General features: G+C 44.1%; 1 protein-coding gene across 7 annotated transcripts in view; it reads right to left on the reverse strand.

The window, feature by feature from the left end:
• UGT8 (UDP glycosyltransferase 8) overlaps positions 1 to 20,488 on the reverse strand; it is a 570,821-nt gene that overhangs the window by 355,596 nt on the left and 194,737 nt on the right. For 3 of the 7 annotated variants that reach the window (XM_069631071.1, XM_069631069.1, XM_069631070.1), the window contains one exon: positions 3,981 to 4,119. The exons of the other annotated variants lie outside the window; for them this stretch is intronic. The gene's annotated coding sequence lies outside the window, so the exon portion shown is untranslated. The remainder of the gene's footprint in view (positions 1 to 3,980; positions 4,120 to 20,488) is intronic. 7 annotated transcript variants of the gene reach the window in all.

The raw sequence follows: 20,488 nt of genomic DNA on the forward strand, positions 1-20,488 counted from the left end.
TGGCTCACCTTGTTGTTTTCTTGTCCCCCTTAGGCGCTGGAATGCGGCAACCAGGTGATGGATGCTGGATGCTGACTGCAGACACGGTGAGTGATACGCTGCTGGATGCAGAATAACACGAAGCATGTGCTGCTCTTCGGGCGTGGTTTAAATAGCCTTCAAAGTAGTCCCAGGTAAGTATTCCTCCACAGCCACACCCGAGTAACAAAACAGTCCCTAAGATAAAATAGGCCCTTCAAGCCTCACATGGGCTTGGATGCTTGGATCCCTTGCAGCATGCTCTGCATCAGGTAAGTTTTAACATATGAGCCTGGCGCCTATGGCACCAGGACTAATGTCCCATATGAGCCTGGCGCCATAGGCGCCAGGACTGTACCCAGATAGCCCCTAACAGGGGTTGCTGGGTTTGCTCCAGGTAACATGATGCCTGCTTCCGGGGTTGATGGACTTGGTCTGGATGCCCGGGGGTAGGCATGATGACACCCACCATGCATCTGTGTGCCCTGGACCATACACTCATGCTTGAACAATAATTATGGTTTATGTTGTTTACAGTTTGTTTTCCTCTTTATTCTATGTTGTAGCTCCCAACACATAACGCTTGCCCATTCTGAATGTCCCTATGCCTATTAAGAATGTATTTTTCTGTTTTTTTCTGTTTGCCTCCCTGCGTTGGAGCACTTTGAAACGCTTATTTAAGTGTATAGGCGCTATATAAATGACCAATAAATAAATAAATAAATGTGGTGTGCCGGCACTGGCAGCACATGGCAAAACCTTTGGGAGATGGTAAATGCAGTCTGAACTAAAACCTTCAATGTGGCAGTTTGACATTTCATGGAATATGCAGTCATTTTGATAATGAAGGATATACGCGGTCATAGTATTCTGAATTGATGGGTGGATAAAGCTATTCTCCTATCCAGAAGAACGGTATCGTGTGGAAAAAGTAAAAAGAGACACTGGATAAATTGGCACATCATACAAACAAAACAATGCAATCTTTATTTTACTCTCTAGCACGACTACAACCAATTGAAAAGATACATACCAAACACCCCACGCCTCCATGCCACTCAACAACGTGAGTAAAAACCTCAAGCAAAGCCACTGTTTGCTATATTATGAAACACTGGTTTAGCGGAGCTTGGTTGATCTACTTCTTGGAGTTCAAAATACAATGTAGCATGGATCCATCTGGTAAACCCTGGATGTGGTCCAGACAGCTGAGTAGCCATGCTTGTGAAATTGTTCAGAATGAAAAGTGGTCTATAGCTTAAGGAAAAAACCTTTAAAAACGAACGAAAAACAACTTTTCTGTCATTTTCCATCTCACTGGCATGAGGAACTTGGGACATAAAATCATGTTTGTTGGGTGTTGAGATGAACTGGCATATGCGTATAAATAACTGGATGTAGCTATATGAAGGGGAACCTCGAAGAAGACCAGGACTGGCGGCAGTCTGCTGCCATCAACAGCCCCCAAAATATGGAAAACAAATTCAGGACACCTTCCCTAACCCCCCACTTTAGTTAAGCCTTCCAAGAGGCCCTAAAAGAATACCTTCCACTACCAACTGATGGGCTGCGCTGAGCATCTTCCATTGCTCCCACCCTTCCTCCCACGCATCTCCAGCGATCCATAAGATTCTGAGAAAGACTCAAGTAGGAGATGGCCCAAGAAGGAGATTACCAGTCCCAGAGTGGCCATCTTCCATGGCTCCACACCCTTCCTCCCACGCATCTCCAGCGATCCAGAAGTTTCTGAGAAAGACTCAAGTAGGAGATGGCCCAAGAAGGAGATTACCAGTCCCAGAGTGGCCATCTTCCATGGCTCCACACCCTTCCTCCCACGCATCTCCAGCGATCCAGAAGTTTCTGAGAAAGACACAAGTAGAAGATGGCCCAAGAAGGAGATTACCAGTCCCAGAGTGGCCATCTTCCATGGCTCCACACCCTTCCTCCCACGCATCTCCAGCGATCCAGAAGTTTCTGAGAAAGACTCAAGTAGGAGATGGCCCAAGAAGGAGATTACCAGTCCCAGAGTGGCCATCTTCCATGGCTCCACACCCTTCCTCCCACGCATCTCCAGCGATCCAGACGTTTCTGAGAAAGACTCAAGTAGGAGATGGCCCAAGAAGGAGATTACCAGTCCCAGAGTGGCCATCTTCCATGGCTCCACACCCTTCCTCCCACGCATCTCCAGCGATCCATAAGATTCTGAGAAAGACTCAAGTAGGAGATGGCCCAAGAAGGAGATTACCAGTCCCAGAGTGGCCATCTTCCATGGCTCCACACCCTTCCTCCCACGCATCTCCAGCGATCCAGAAGTTTCTGAGAAAGACTCAAGTAGGAGATGGCCCAAGAAGGAGATTACCAGTCCCAGAGTGGCCATCTTCCATGGCTCCACACCCTTCCTCCCACGCATCTCCAGCGATCCAGAAGTTTCTGAGAAAGACACAAGTAGAAGATGGCCCAAGAAGGAGATTACCAGTCCCAGAGTGGCCATCTTCCATGGCTCCACACCCTTCCTCCCACGCATCTCCAGCGATCCAGAAGTTTCTGAGAAAGACTCAAGTAGGAGATGGCCCAAGAAGGAGATTACCAGTCCCAGAGTGGCCATCTTCCATGGCTCCACACCCTTCCTCCCACGTATCTCCAGCGATCCAGAAGTTTCTGAGAAAGACTCAAGTAGGAGATGGCCCAAGAAGGAGATTACCAGTCGCAGAGTGGCCATCTTCCATGGCTCCACACCCTTCCTCCCACGCATCTCCAGCGATCCAGAAGTTTCTGAGAAAGACTCAAGTAGGAGATGGCCCAAGAAGGAGATTACCAGTCCCAGAGTGGCTTGACATTTCTGAAGATAAACTGCCATGGGAACTATCTTCTTCCACATTTTTCAGAAGAAAATTGACAGTAGTTAGGCCTACACTAAAAGGTTGCAAGATTCAATCCTTATACTACATTTTGCAAGAAGGTACTGAAAGGGTGAAACGGTAGGCATCTTTACATCCCTCAAGTTCCGGGAATTGACGCTATACCACCTTGTGGCACTATTTATTAATATTTACTGTACAATACAAGACATCGTAGTCACACTTCTCAATGTATTCCTCTATCACAGATGAGCAAAATGTAATGAGTTTAAGGCTACGTGCCCAGGGTCGGTGCAGAATGATTCAGGGACATCATTTAGGGGTCACCAGGGGTCGCACCTGCAACACCTGAGGTCTCCCTTGCTACCCCTAAAAAAAATAACAACAAAAAAATGTTGGTGTTTTTTTTGTTTTACAAATTGAAGCTCCTGGGCTGTCGCCAATGCAACATGCTTCTTTGTTTCTAGAGTGTCTGGCTTTCTTGTTCAGTCTTCTTTAAAAAAAAAAAAACAGGGTGTTCCACAAGTGTAACACCTTAAGTAGTGACCCTAAATAAGAAAGAATAGGAATAACAAATAATTTGTCTTTCTGGAATTCTAAACAATAATTGCTAGACTCATTAAAGACTCATTAAAGGTTTATGTCAGGCACACTTTAGGGGGTGAGTCCCTGATTTAGTCTGTCCGTAAACACCTCAAATTCACAATGCAGACAAAACCCTCCAAAAAGCATCTATAGTAGAATAAGCATCAGTTTCGGACTATGTCTTTTGCTTTTTAAAGTTGCACCTATAGCATGTTTTTTTCTGCTGATACATATGTTGATGTATTCTTATATGAAATATATATCACGTTACAGTGATATTGTAACCATATTTGTCATAGTGTACTGAGAAACAATGCTATGTGACGCTCCTTCCTGTTTTGCCAAGGGGTAAACGGTTTTGTTCCATCGCTTTCCGTGATGTCACTTCGGGGTGGGGTGAAATGACATCAGTTCCTGTAATGTGAGGTCAAGGGTCATGTGATGTCACTTCCGCTACCCCTGGCATTTTGGTGAAATTAGGTCCCTGGAATGATGTACAACACCTGGTAATGCACTCACCCCTTCTTTCCAAAGACTATTGTGGAGGCTTCGGGTCCAGATGTGAGGCGTCTGATATCGCTTTCACCGACTGGGGGCACTCACACCTCACCCGCGCTTGTGACCACACTGCCCAGCGTCACTCTCATATGGACTACAACTGTAAGAGAAACACACACAAAAAATACCATTTTAATCAATAGTCTAGCCTTGCTACTTATGTGACCTCAAACAGAGTAATGGGCAGTCATTTTACAGGGCCTTCGTTGCCATGTCTCGCCACTTGCAAGCATTCTATAAATACACGAGTCCTTCAGATTTCTGACGCTGCTATTCATTTGCCCGAAATGTTCAAATTACTTCAGGACCTTCTGTATTTCAAATGTAGTGCAAAGACCAATCACCAAGTGCCAGAAAAAGTTAAAGATCACGGCTGTCCTACAAGAATCTTAAAATTGACATTTAGCGGCTGCCAACAGACTCTCAGGCTCACCCGGCTAATCTGTGATATTCACCGGTGAACCTGCCACGTTGGATTCGCTGACCTGAGCAAACGCGCTGGCATATTATTCTGTGTGTGTCTTTCGGAAATTCCGCGCTGAGAGGGATGAATCCATTGATTTATTTGCAGTCTGTGGTTAAGCGTGGCCATGCCACTGGGATGCCACCGAGCGCTGTGCAAGGCTTTCCAGGTATAAGAATATAGTAACAGAAATGAAAACAGCCAAACAATACAAACATGCTGAAAGAAATTCTAAAGTAAACATAGTTCACGAAAAAAACATTGTTCCTTAGCCTAGTTTTGAAATATTTACGTAAACTCAATAAATCAGTAATTTGATGAGGGGAAGGTGGAGGGAATGGGGTGTGGGGTGGGAGCAGGTTATTCCAGCACAGTAAATCCGACCCCACGTAAAGAACTAACGGCAGAGGTATATTGAGATCTGGCAACCTCCAACCAGAAGCTATTCCCACTTGGAAGGCTGTTCCCACCAGATAAGGCTTTATTAGCCAGGTAACTGGCTTTCTGAGCATGGATAAGGTTGAGCATGCGCTGCTGCGGATCTATGTGTGATCTGCACGTCGCAGGTTCGCATCCCGGCAAGGCCAACTCAATCTTTCATACTTCTGAGGTTGAGAAATGAGTACTGACTTCCGTTGGGATGATTAATGTATGTAAATGTGTTCTATGTACAGCGCTCAGGTATGACACTAACAAATCATAGACATATTCTTGGGTCAAACAAGTGATCTTAGACAGGATTCTGCAACCCAAAGGAAGCCATTGCAGTTCCTTCAAGTATGATCAAACTGCCGAGCCTCTGCAACCATCTTCAGGGGAGCAAGAGTGGATAGAGAACAAGCCGAAGGAACAAGCGAACCCTGAAGGAGCACAAGGCAGAATAAATGGCATTGGCTGCTCGTTATTGCACCAGGGCATCTAGATTGCCTTGCCCAGTTGTGCGGGGGAAGAGTTGACCAAAAGTTGATATGGGGCTGATGAGTATCTGTCAACAGGAATGCTTAGCACCAAAAGCCCTGCAGCACGTGCTAATCATTTAGCTCTCCCGAGGAGTTTAGTCTCCGATTAACATATTCAAATTTCGTAGGTGTACAGTTGAGAGGGCATTCGCCACCAGATTCTAGTGAGAATGTGAAATCCCTGGAGTGATCTCATCATTGGCTTTCAGTAGTTTACCCAGCTGTGCTTTCCTATAGGCTGCAGGGCACCGTAATAAAAGTTCAATGTTCAATGACGTCAGCATACTGATTGGAATAGACATGGCAATGATAACAGCTATCACTACATTGCCAATACGCTGGATGAATCTGGCACAAAACTCAATATAAAAAGTGACATTATTATTAAGATGGGGCAGAGGAAGTAATATAGTGTCTAATGGATCACATGAAAAGTGTACAGTAGATATAAAGTAATTATTACGTAACTGTTAAGATGGATTTGTAAACTTTGGCCTTGTGGACAGAGTTTAGGAGTTGACTCTAGTTATAGTGAACAGGGGAAACTCTGGGAGTTTGGCCAAAACAATCCAGGTAGCATGGAGAGTGTTCAAGGCTATGTCTCAGGAGAGGTGAGTGGGCTCAGGGGTCCAAAATGAGTAAGCACAGTGAAATATACAAGGATTACACTTATACAGTAAGTATAAAAAATCCATATTTATTATAGGCCCAAAAGCGCACTAGGAAAATGAATCAAACAGGTAATGTTATTACGCAATACTACTAGTATAAAACATAAATACAGTCATAGTTAATGCAAAGTATAAAGTGCATACCCCACCCAACAACTGAAATGGAAGGTAAGTAGTTAACAATTGCATCAACAGTCCACAGGAATAGGACCACAAACATGAAAAGTCCAACCCTAAGTCGAATGTGGTCTTGTGCCCATAGGTTTACAAGTATTTTTAGAAGTTCGGAAAAAGTTAGGGAAATGTTCCAGCGGATGTGAAACTTAGTTCAGAAGACTTTCAAAGGAGTTTACTGGTGAATGCAATACTTTTCTTATCTTTTGGAGGGCTTTTTCAACAGTGGTTGCAAAAGCAAAGTATTATAAAATGAAGCAAAGTTCTTTGCAAACTTACTTTAAAATGGAGGAGATAGGGGCGCTGGTAATATTATTGCGATTACTCATTGCCTGTATTCTGATTTTCCCCAAGGACTTGGCATGTCGAATTGGGTTTGATGGAGGTAGGTTTTCCCATCATTTGATGCAGCAGAAGAAACCCATCAGCTGCGAGTGCAAGGATCGTCAGTTCGGGTACAGGAGCTGAGTACAACCATTTATAGTGGAAAAATGAAGCAGGCAATAATGCAGCACTCTTCAGGACACTCTAACAGATGGGGGATGGCTGGTTCCAGCGACAGTCACTGCACACACAGCAACAGCAGGCATCTCAGAAGTCGCGAACAAAGGAAACCTTCCAGAACAGGGCCCGTCGATGCTGGGATGCTGAATCCTGGCAAGAAGGTGAATTGTAGGACTGGCTGAAGACCACCAAAGTTCCAGACCAAAAGGCAAATTGCCAATTGTAGCATGGTAGCCAAAAAACGGAGTTGGTCAGTCCACCAGCTGGTCCAGGTACACTTCCGAAGACTCCAGGCTGCAGGATTGCGGGAAGGCATAGAGCCTGATTGGTTCTCCCCAGTCAAAACGGTCAAAGCACCAGCAAGGGTCTTCTGAGATCAGTAGCCAGAACGGACTCTATTGTGACAACAGCAAGAGATGGTCGTCAGGCCTCTTCAGAATTTGTCTTCTGCATAGCTAGACAGGATACTTGGCCCCTCTTCTGATCTGCTGGAATGGCTGCAGGACTTCATTTCTTCTCCCAAATGTAGGTGAGTGATCAGACTGAGCCCTCCAATGGAAAGATCTGCCTATCACATGCGCACCAGTAGTGGTCCAATCATGGACCAATGGGGGTCTGATTCATGCATGCACTCCCAGACATACTGACACCAGTTTGGGATTGGGACCAGACAATCCCAACACACTTCCTGGGACCCAACAAACATGGCAAGCACTAGCCTGCGAAAAGAACTGTGTTCCCAGGCAAATGCATGACTATACTATAAAAGGAAATCCCTGACCCGGCAAAGCTGGAAGAAGGCAAAAGAACAAAATGACCAAAGCACAATCAAAAACCCTCATTGCATGGCCATGTTAGGCCACTAGCCACAGTTAGTAGCCAAACATGGTAAACAGGAGATAGAAAACAACAAATATAGCAAAAGTGGTAAAAATGTAACTGCTGCCAGCAGTTTGTCTTTAACCACATTTAAAAGTTACCAAAAATCCTTTGACTGTAGGTCTAGGGTGCACTGCATGGAAAGGTGCTTTGTGCAATATGAAAAAGTTACCCAAAATGATAACATGTAAAAAGACGAAAGGGAAAAATAGTTTCCCAGTACTGAAAGTCTGAAAGTCAGTTTCCCCATAACAAATGTGCAAAACTGCAAAAGTCAGGACAAGGTTTAAGACAAAAGCAAAATGTTTGGGGGTCCATAGAATAAGGAGGGAAAATTACCTACAAGAGAAATCTTTCCTAACTATAACCTTATGCATATTGATTGTATATATTTTTAGAAGTATAAAGATAAATGTTGACATGAAACAAAGGTATTTAACTGTGTGATTTTGTGGGTTATGGAAAGGGTTGTTTCAGACGAAACACTGAAATGGATCGATGATTTGCAGAGGGATGATGGATGATGGTTAGAGGGAGACTGGACTGATGTATCTAATAATGTGAGATACAATCTTAGTTTGATCTATGCAGTAAGTACACTGTTCCATATACATTGCTCCTTTCAATCTCAGAGACATATGATGAGTTATTTGAATTAACATTTTGAGTGCCCATCCCACCCCCGTGGCAGAGAGTGCTGCGACAAACATTTTTCATAGATTGGCAGCTGTAAAGAGGTATATATGTGCACATCATGGAAGTACATTTGAAGTACTGTTAACTGTGGCTGTATACTTTGGCCGTATACTACCAGAGCTCCCTTGGAAGATGACTCCCTGTGTACTCACGCATTCAAACACGGAGGCATCAGGGAAGTCTTTTTCGGATGCCCAAGTGCCTGGCCTCTTCTATAGGAAGTGAAAGTGTGTCCTGGAACGGTGACCTGCCCCTTGGTGTGGTGACGCCCCCCTGGCTAAAACAAATTATGCGCACCCAGTGCACCTGCGCGCGCACATCGTGGAAGTACATTTGAAGTACTGTTAACTGTGGCCGTATACTACCGGAGCTCCCTTGGAAGCTGACTCCCTGTGTACCCACGCATTCAAACACGGAGGCATCAGGAAGTCTTTTTCGGATACACAAGTGCCTGGCCTCTTCTATAGGAAGTGAAGGTGACTGTTTGCCTGCTTGGAGTTTAATCACACACGAGGACTTACGAGGCTTGTGCCATGTTATGCACATTGCACGGGTCACGTTGTGCTAGTGTCTTTGTTGTGCTTGACGAGCTCACGCATTCAAACACGGAGGCATCAGGGAAATCGCAAATATTGCAAATATTATAATACGCAAATCGCTAATTATGTTATTCTCCCTCCCTCTTTGAAGGTGTGCCCTGGAACGGTGACCTGCCCCTTGGTGTGGTGACTCCCCCCTGGCTGAAACAAATTACGCGCACCCAGCGTACCCGCGCGCGCACATCGTGGAAGTACATTTGAAGTACTGTTAACTGTTCACGGTGCGCGGGGCGCTGGGTGCACAAAAAGGCCAAAAACGTTGTCTAACATCCGTGGCCTCCGTACAATATCTCTGGAGCGTTTTGGTATCCTATCGCTAGTGTAAAAAACTAAAAAATAAAAATAAAAAACTTTATCTCCTTGTTTTTTACTCTATCCCTTGGATCGGTTCCTATCTCTAGCCCATCGGATATAGGGCTGTTTTGTTCAATCAATCTGCTATTTTGCACTGAGGTGATCTTATGAATATCTAATGTACTGTTTGATTATATAACTCCACTTCTTGAATTATGTTGCTGCCAAAACAGTGACACAATCAAAGTAGGCGGCAATCGAAGTGGGTTCCAAGTGGTTTTGGGCTGTTGGGCGGTGAGGCCGGGAGCACGGGCCCCTTGGCTGATTCTCAATTGAGAAATTTCTTGGTCTGGGTGGTGTTTCTGTGGGACTTTGCGCTTGCCCCTTACAGAGCGTAGCACACTAGGCCTAAATGGTATCTTGCTTACGTAGTGGTCACCCTTTAAAATTGTCTCCTTGCAAACCTGAAAATGCCAAAAAAAACGAAAAAAACAAACAAATGTCACTATCAAAGGAAGTCGTGAGGAGTGATGCTCCTATGCCGAGTGAGGGCACCAGCCTGGCGGCGCACTGGGGTCCTGTAACTGACCAGGACCTAATAAAGCATGAGGTGGCATTTTCTTATGCGCGTGCCCAAGCACTCGCAGATGCAACAAATGGGTCTCCTTCCCTTGGCGCTGCGTATGGATATCATACCTCCTGGCCCCGGGCATTCTATTGAGGACACTCCCTCCTCACCTGCTGACAATTCCATACTAGCCCCAGTCGTACTCGCAGCGCTCGAAAAACATGTGCGGCTCTCAGCTGGACCTTCCACTCCAGTCACTTACCCTAGTTGTAAGAGAGTGGATGTGCATATTCATTGCAAAGATTTGGTACACATGGAGGATATAAATATCTCTCCAGCACCTCCTTTGCATGAATCTAAACCCTCCAACTTTCCTGTTTCTAGTTCTTGGCCTTCCTCTCCAACCCGAGCACCAAGTGGTACTACAAAATTTGAAATAGACCCATTGTATTCGCCTGATAAAAAGCTGTCAAACCCATTGGGTTTTGACATCTTAGAACCCACTGAGGACATGCAATCCCTTGAAGCATCCTACCCCGTACTAACGGGAATACTGAATCTATTGGATCGTGGACATGAGTACACGCATTATGAATTGAGGGACTGCAAATCAGCGTTGACAGAAATCATATTAAAAATTTATAAATTGGAGGGTTTCATATTTGCGGACAGTCTTAGACGAGCACAGAGGAGCAGAAACCGTTGAAAATGGACACACCTCAAAATATCTCTGTGACTACGCAAACAGATGAACCAGCTGCCCCCCTGAATGAATCTAAAGTCACGAATGTTCCCTGAGTTACTTACGCATTCCCGCAATCATTTGCGCAAACTGTGATTGCTCCAAGACCTGACACCTCCTGCCACATTCTCACGCATGCCCAACTATGTATGGAAGTTGCTTCACATGCTGAGAAGCTGGAACAGGTGCTATTTTTCTTACAACATGGCCCGGGGGAAGAGAAATCGGGGGGATTCTTTTGGCTCTACGGCGGGGTCAGGTATTCCACCCGGACAGCCCCTCAGCACTAATCAAACTATTTGGGAACAATGACCAAATTGATTCTGTTCCTGATAGCATTCCACCTGCAATTGCTGAAAGTTCCCCCCACCAGGTAGAGAGTTCCTTTATTTCAAGGAGGGAGAAAATACTTTTTTTCCGCGCCTTGAAAAGGAAAGCAGATCGTAAAAAAGCGACCCAAATTTCTAAAGAGGAGCCTGGTGTCCAAGTAAAAGCAAACGAAAAAACTAAAAAAAAAATGGCAAAGAGCAATGTACCTCCACCAGCAACCGATCCAGAAATAGAGACAATCACTTGAAATGGCATGGATCCTAGGGAAACTCTTTCTAATAAAAACCACAAAAAATTCCCACTTCAGAAGGCGCATGCCCTTACTGATGAGAAAGCGCACTCATCGTCTCAGACCTAACTACATGCTTTTTTCAAATCTGTCGACAATAAAATCACTCAAATAGGAAAGGTACTAGAGATAGCATCCACCAAAAGTGAGAAGGAGCTGGACACGAGCCAGCCTATAGGGCTATCTTAGTAAACGATGACCGTCACCAGCCTCACTATCCGGGGAATCAGATCGAGTCTAGGAGAAAGCTTCCACTCATGCAAGACTTAAAGGGAGTGGGCGAAAAGCAGCGGGACTCATCTCCGGTACATTCTGGGGAGGACTTTGAAACGACTGGGGAATTGCCCAAACAGTCCACTATGGTTATAGGATGGGAAATTATCTCGGACAAGAATGGCATAAAGCGACTCAATCGATCTGCACTGTTGCAGGCCTTTGGTCGTATTCCTGGTCTGCGCACTCTCCACACGACAGATATTGAGTGGATTACCCTGCCGCCTATTCAGAACCATCGAATGGTGTGCAAGGTGCAATCGGCCATCATTACCAACCTCCTCTTGCAATATACGGAAGAGTTGCGTTCTATCGGCCTTATGCCATACCCCTTCGATTCTATTGATGATGCCATCTCATTTAATGGAACTCCTTTAGTGCATACTCCTGAACATCTGCCAAATTTAGCCTCTGGTGTTGCACAGAGTGGGGTAAATGCAGAAGTCATTGCCCAATTAGTAGGCTTATCCAATACTAGCAAGGACTGGTCATGGTTAGCCGCCCTATACAACACTCTAAACCCTGCTGTGAATAATATTCCCCACTAACGAGAGATTTTCGTTATCCATTCTGTCTTGGAACTCGTGTGGTTTTAACTATTTAAAGCAGTGGCTTAGTAATGCACGCGTAGGTATGGAATGTGACATTATGTTATGCCAGGAAACTATGTGGGACCACAAATTATTGTTCCCTGGATACACTGTCATACAAACAAAAGCGAAACGAGGCACATGTGGTAGGCCGTACGGTGGACTAGCAATATGCTTAAACACCAACCTAAATGCACTTGTGTTAGATGTCTATAATGCAATTGCATGTTGGCCGTACTGATCTTGCTTAAGGGTAAACAGTCAACTCCATTTCTTATTATATGTTTATATCACAATCTTGTAACTCTCAGCATAATATTTGCCTTTCAAGAGTTGGATAACCTATTTGACGAAGTTTTATCAGTGCATCCTACTCGTGATATCATATTAGGAGGGGATTTCAATGCGTATTGTATGAAAATAAATTCTAATCTCGTGAATTGTGGGGCTACTCAGCAAGTGGGACACAGAGGTCGTTTGTGGAAGGAGTACTTGGAATCCTGGGATCTAGACATTCTCCCTTTTGAAACTAGCGATGGGTGTTTTACTTGGAGGAGAGGTGGCAGTTCCACTTGTATTGACTATTTTGCCATATCTCGGGGCTTGCAGTCGCTCTGAAATAACATCAAAATCTTTGATCCTGGCTATAGTGACCATTACATGATTCATTTGAACCTGCAGTTAGATGTGGCATTATTAGTCAAGGACCATCACCAAGGGCTGCTAGAAGGGGATCGACTGGGTTTATCAATTCGATGGGCAACCGGACTTTGTGATAAGGTAAATGATATGATCTCTGCACACCTCATATTCTATTACAGCTCGCACCATCATAGAATATCCCCAGATCTAGAACTTGATGGTTTATCCAGAATAATAACTGGAGTAATAAACTTGCTGCAGTCAAATAGTCTTCACCCGCCCGTAGGTTACACCACTCTAAATTCCAACTTTATTCTTGAAGCCAAAAGATCTAAGAATGCGGCTCTTCGTGAAATGCGTAGAACTTCTCCCATGTGGGGGGCTTTACTGTTGGAAAAAAAAGGGTCTTGAACATCTATCGAAACAAATGCAGAGATCATAAGTACTTCCTTCTTAATCAGGTAAATCAGAAAATGTTTGGTACTCTCTGCCACAGGGATAGACGATCCACATGGGTTTTGCTCAGGGCGGGAACTACTGCACTCCCCACTGACCAGTCTTCCATGATCTCTGCACAGCAGCCATTGTAAAAATCGAGTATAAATGGACCAGCTTAGCCGTTGCATCTTTCCCGTTATGGGAAATGCCTAGTATAGAGACCACAATTATCAGTTTAAAATACTCGAAAGCAGCGGGCCCCGATGGAATTCCACCTTGTGTACTCAAACGGAATGCAGCTATGTGGGCTCAGATATTTAAGAAACATTTTGATAATATTCTAGTAAGCGCTGACACCCCCCCCTTCTTGGCACAACTCCATCATTGTGCCAATATATAAAAAGGGAGTAAGGTCTGAGCCAGGTAATTTTCGACCGATTGCGCTAATTGATACTGCTGCAAAAGTTTTTGCTAGCCTGCTTTTGGGTGAATTACAAGCGGTTATTGGGCAGTTTAGGATTTTATCCAGACATCAAATTGGATTCCGGGCAAGGATGGGTACTCCCCTTAATGCAACAATTATGGCGCACTTACTAGCGAAAACCAAAAAACGGGATTCTGGTCCACTTTACATGGCTTCAATAGACCTTACTTCCCCCTTTGACTGTGTCATACGTGCACTACTTTGGAAAAAAATGGCCACCATGAATATACCTTAGTATATAATACAGTTGATATCTAAGCTTCAAGCAGATACCACCTAGGTGCAACAACGTATCCGATAAAGATCAATGTTGGTGTAAAGCAAGGATGCAACCTAGCGGCCACGCTATTTAATCTCTACTTATGTGGTATTAATGACATTTGGACAGAAGAGATTTCAGGCTTGGCCATTTAAACATACAATGGCTAGCCTTTGCCGATGATATAATAATCTTCGATCGTACGCCCAAAGGCCTGAAAATTAAATTAGACTTGTTTGCCTCCTATTGTCAGACCCACAACTTAAAATGCAATGTGGAAAAATCTCACATTGTTGTATTTAGGAATTTTAAGAGGAAAAACATCACCCGCAACTGGAGAATTGGGAACTATCCTATAATCATAGTGCCTGCCATCCACTATCTTGGTTACACAATATCTGATTCCAATTCCTTGGTAATGTGGAAGGAGATATTACAAAAGAAAGCGGCTCCCCTTTCCACCCAAATGAGGATGGTTTACGTAAAGTTCTGCAAATTCTCACTTTTGCCATTACTGCAATTCTACATCTTGAAAGTGGAATCTGTGCTCCTGTTCGCATTGGATATGTGCCTTGTGAATATTAACAGCTATCTTGACCAACTTCAATGGCGCATATGGAAGGGAGCATTGCGGTTGGCCCAATCCACTCCTAATGTGATAATAATGCAGGAACTTGGTCTAACTGCTTTGTCCTCACGTCGGAACTGGCGCCTAGTCTCTAACTTTGCCAGAATGCTACATCCTCCAGATAATTGTCTGTACGAAGATCTAGGACAACTAATGGTTGCCTCTGAACGATCCTCCATCACGATCTACTACTTACAATGGTCCAGCTATTGGACGAAATTGCACTTGAACCAGCAGATTTAGAATGTAGACCAAATCATGTGAAATTGCGTATTATTGAGCATGACTGGTGCAAAACATTAAACCGAATAGCTGAACTTAAAGGATACAAGGAAGCAGCCCTTTTCTGCTCTCCAAGAAGTCCACACAAACCATTTGTAATCCAGTTTCCCTGTAATAAAGCCAGAGAAATTTATTTTCGTTTCAAGTTGAACCAATACCTAACTTTAGAAAGAATTGGTAGCTGGAGCCCTCATCTGAAAGCAGATGGGGAATTGGGTTGTAGGTTCTGTAATGATGGCTCTATTAAGGAAACGCTGAAACATCTAGTTATATTTTGTCCACATTTTGAGACTACACATATTTTAACAATTGCAACAGAGTGTGTACTCTCTGAGGCAACCAGGGAATGGCTTTAGGCTAACCTGTATGTGGGGGACTAGAACGAGTTTCATATTGTCTTTGTGAAGACTCTTAACAATCATTAATTATGAACTTGAAAATATGTTCCAAAAGATTAAAGGGGCTGAGTAGCTGCTGTTGTAACTAACATTCCTTTTCTATTGCTTGTTGCCAGCAAATGTTGCCTGCCTGCTGTTCTAGCTGTTAGATAACAGGGATTGGCAAGTGTTGTTTCCTTCTGACATGTGCTCAAAAAGAGGTTCGGCTATGCCCATGCTATCCGGCAGCTGTTTTAAAAAAAATTGAAAAATTACATTTAAGTCTAAACTGAATTACCAAAATAGTGTTTTATACCACCTTTATTTGCTAAACATATGCACATAAGAAGATGGCAAAACATTGGCCATATAGTGAACAGCAAATTAATGAATTTGGAATTGTTTATTATATAATTTATATTAAATTGTATATAGCAGGTAAAGGTATAGTTATGTAGGAAGAAAAACTGTTTTTCAGAAAATTTTAATTGTATAATATGAAGAAACGATTAATGTATAAAAGTTTGTTGATCGAACTAAAAAACAATGGTTTGAATTAAAAAAAAAAGGTACATATGTTACAGAGCATGCGCCTCAGAATTTAGCATGCATCTGATGTAGACAAATCTAAACACTCCAGCCAAACGTTTTTAATGCCTGAAATTGCTGTTTTGTCATTGGGGGCTCCACAGATGTGTGAAATCGAGCATTTATTCCATGATAACTCCACATTTTCCACTTTCTTTTTTAGATATTTTTGTCACACACCTAGGTTTAAAGCTGAGATAGTGAATTGCATACACCTTCCAAAAAACCTGCTCAGCCAAACTGAAGAAATTCACTTTTTAAGGCCTCAAATAAATACTAATATGTCCGTACCTGTGCAGTTGATGCATATGGCCAAGTAGATTTAGTATCAATCCACAAGAAACGCAACAAGATAGGCATACCAAATTCGTCATGTGCAGTACAGCACGCACAACTTGCAGTGTCCCAAACTGAGATTCAAAAATACTGCAAAAGACACCGAAAAATACGCAGACCACAAACTCCATATCCCCCATGCGAAAACACTCCCCAATTAAGGTATGCAGACTAAGGTCAGAGGGACACAACAAAATCAGGAATATTCTGTGAAATAAAACAAATCATCTATGACAACACATCCACACTCAATAGAGCACCCCATAAATGAGAAAAACACTGAGCTAAAAGAAAACCCAAACCATCCACCACAACAGCACGCCATCCCAGCCTGGAGACATGACAAATACATACAGTAAGGTAGCCAAACGACATACATCAACACAAATCATACCACTGCTACAGCACACAGCGATGCAGCAACACAGTCGCAGGGACTCCGCACATTCAAAAATATACCATGCAACATGCGCCCAGAGAGATTCAACAAAGTACCTAACATACCGTGCAGCAAAAAGAGGCTACAGCACAAAACATCCCCAACAGTAGAGCCCACTATTACAAGCATGTAAATGAGGTGTATACTATGCAGCAAAGAAAGCCATCTCCCGCAACAAAACAGCACATCAATGCATACAAAAATGACTTCAAGATACATTCACAAATATAGCCAAATAAGATATGCCGTTATAAATCTTAACACAGTCACACAGCAACAGGGTCGCATGGAAAACAATGTGTTGAAAAACATACTGCTCAACACATGGTTAAAGGGACACAATGAAATGAGGAATTTACTGCTAAGCAAACAAAACAACCAGATCAACATAGCTACAACATAGAAGAAATATGAATCCTAAAAAAGTCATCAGACAACATATAAGACATGCAGCATTACAATAGGCACCCATTATCATGTGGAACAAACACATGGGCACACCATAAATCGCTTATCATGCATGTATAATACCAACATGGTGGAACGCTCCTAATTTCTAAGATTAACAATTGACACAGAACATCTAAAGCAAATGCACAGAAGATAGGGACCGTAGCATTGGCCCACGCTTTCACTTTCTAATCACATCTACATCTTTTGAAGACATGGAAACACAAGCAATCATGATTAGTGCAGTAGTCGAAGTGAGCGGGAGCGGTCGGGAGCAGCGCTCCTGTGCTTTTTTTAATTACCTTTTACAGCTCCTATACTTTTATTTTAAGAAGAAACCGTTCCGGAATGGTTTCGTTTTAAAATAAAAGTGTAGGAAGAAGTTGAAACTTACACTTTCAGTGCACTGCACTGAACGTTCCCTTAAACAGCAGGTGCAAGTGTTTGGGGGTGTGTATTGTGTGTGGGAGGGGACGAGGTGATGGGGTTTGTGGGGATTGGGTGCAGGCCAGCATGGAACATAGTTCCACTACTTCTTTTCGTACACTTCAACCACTGTAGTGAAGCCTCAGAGATCACACTCGTATCTCACCACACCAACTGAAACCCATCTTTGTGTCGCAAACCATGAACAAAAAGGACCCTGGCTCTGCTGAAGCCATGGCCAAATGTCAGAAAACTTGACTCCAAATGAAGACTCCCACCAAAGTAGACATTGGTAAGCGCATTCAAATAAGTAAGCAAAAAACGCATATATTTGACCATAAAGTTAAAACATAGGTCTTCAATTCTACAAATGTGGCACAATCAAACTAAAATATAGCAACAACAGTACAGTCATATTCGTTTCACATTAATTAAAGGGCATGCAGTAGCGGTTACGTTTCTCAACTCATAGAAAGAGCAGTTTTTAGGCGGCTTACAACTTTGGCAACATTCGACGAATCCTCACCAAACTTTGCAAAGAAGGTATATAGCCAGCTCGGAATGATTTTACACAGTTTGGTACGGTTTCTTCCAGGGGCGGCAAAGTTAAAATGGGGGGGCAACATTTTTTTAAATCCTCATAGGCACAATGGAAACAATAATTTGCTTGCGTCTGCAGCCCAAACCGGTTGACAGATTTGCACCAAACATGCGTGAGGAGTGTCGGCTTGGTCCCGAAGTATTTTTTTTTAATTGGCCAAAAAGTAGGGAAACTATGTTTGTGGTATCTGGGTCCAATACTGTTAGGAAAGTTTTCATAATTGTATGTAATTTTCCCTCCATGTGCCAACCCTCAAACCTTTTGCTGCTGTTGAGACACTTGCCAGAGAAGCACAGCCTTCAGCTGCACTCCTCTGGACATTTGCTCACTTTTTATGGGGAAACTGACATGCCCTTGAGACAGTCAGTATCCCGTGTTGCAACTTGTGTGCAACATGTAACAAGTGTGCAATGTATTTTACCATACAGCACACTTGGGTCTATAGTCATTTCCAAAGGCCCTAGATACTCTCACTGGACTTTTTATGAACTGTGCAGATGTGTCATGGACAGGACTGGTGGCAGGTATCTGTTCGCATTATTTTTAACTCTTTCTTGCCATGTTAACTGTGTTTGGCACGAATAGGTGGCCTGGCTCCAAAATGGCCATGCCACAAGGTTCTTTGTCCTGTCCTTTGGCCATCTTGCCCGTTCACCTTCCCCAGGTCGAGTCGTCCCGGGTCAGTCCTTATTTGGTCATGCTCTTTCCCGTGAATCCCAATGCTTTCGCGGGCTTCTGCATGCCTTGTGTGTATGCCTCCAGGATGTGGGCTGGAATGTTTGGTTCCAATACACATCCTGGGTGCCAGAGAGTCTGGAGTGCCATGAATGACTGGGACCACCGTGGTCCATGATTGGTCCACGTATGGAGTGTGTGTTTGTGAGCAGGTCTCTCATTGGGTCCTCTCCATTTTGGCGCAAAGGGAACTTTGGTTAAGAGGAGGCTGAAAACACCAGTACCATGTCAATCTCCTGAGTTCTCACTGAACAAAGGATAGGATCCAAGTATCCTGCAACTACGAAGCTGAGTCGAGGAACCGTTGGTGACTCGCTGGAAGGTTTGGCACCCTGAGCCCGCTGTCTTCCCGTGGGACCCCTCTGCATTTGGTCGTCCTAGAAGGTCTGCGAAGACGCTTCGACCCATTGGAATAGTTGGACCAACTATTCTCGGCACCTTCATCAAACCCTGCAAGTAAGCTTTCTCTGAAGTGTCCCTGGGTCAAGCAGTGGACTGACCAGCTTACCCAGTTGCTTTGCTCTGTCACCGCTGCTGTTTCGAGGAGGCCCTCTAAACTTGGTATACTGGTAGCTCTGTGTCCCTGGCACCATCAAACCGAATTTCGTACACTTGGCATTCCCAGGTCGGAAGTGAGACGAGTGTGCCAGGACCAGAGAGAATGCAGATACTGTGTTGCCCTGCCATGGCAACATCCTTTGCAAGTCCGCTGCATTTGTCACCCTCTTGTCCTTGAAGCCTGCTGCAGTGAAAATGGGTCGATTCATCCACCCGGGGTGGAGAAATCACCACTGTCCCGTTTGGGAATCATCGCTGTATCTCAGGAACTGAAAGGTGCCGAGGCGTCCTTTTTGCCGCATTCGAACCACCTGCAAGCGAAGTGGACTGAACTGGTGAAGTTTGGGTCTGCTTGTGCTGGGGACCAGTGAGTACTCCATACCCAAACCGGTGGCCCCTAGCGCAAGGGCCCATTTTTATGCACAAGTGGCCCCTGGGAGCCCCTCTCCTTTCCACTGCTATTGCGAAATAGCGACTCCATCCCAAACTCTCGAACTGCCTCTGTCTTCAAGTGGAGGTCCTTCTTAAATAGTGGGAACTTGTTCTGCATCGCCTCATCCACCTTCCCGAGCTGCTAGAGACCTCTGAAGAGACCCTATTCTGCCCATTGGAACAACCGCGTGCGCTTGCATTGCATGTACTATTGAGCACAAGGCTCCTCTCTTCTTAGGGCTTAGTTAGGTGTATTTTCGATGTCAAACATGGCCTATAGTCTATCTGCACTGCCTGTTTCCTTCCCCTTTAGGTTGTCGACATATTTTGTGCATTTAACCCTTTAGACCCCAATGGTCTTGTATATACATTGTATTGATACTGTTGTGTTGGTTTACTTAGTGTTACTGTGATTCTGTTGCTATGGTCTATGTTACAAAGGCCTTGTAATAAATGTGTCTCTATTTTTGATATAACACCTGTCTGGAGTAATTTGTAAGTGTCCTTGCTTTGTGTTCATTGAGGTCCCTCAGTCACCCTCACCCCTCCTGAGACTTAGTCTTGACCGCCTGTGATAGCTACCCTGATTGGTCTGGCTTGTCCAGAGGTTACCCTGTTCCAAGGAACTAGGCCGGCCTTCTGAACTCTGCCCCTCCAGGTCAAAGTTCAGAAATCCATCTTAACAGATATGCAGGCTCATTTCCTGATTCCCCTCTGCATCAATCAGAGGGCAGCATGACGTTCGAGGACATCGTACACGCCC

This window comes from Ambystoma mexicanum, chromosome 6q (genome assembly GCF_040938575.1).
Source record: "Ambystoma mexicanum isolate Mex_15411 chromosome 6q, UKY_AmexF1_1, whole genome shotgun sequence".
NCBI classification, from domain to species: domain Eukaryota; kingdom Metazoa; phylum Chordata; class Amphibia; order Caudata; family Ambystomatidae; genus Ambystoma; species Ambystoma mexicanum.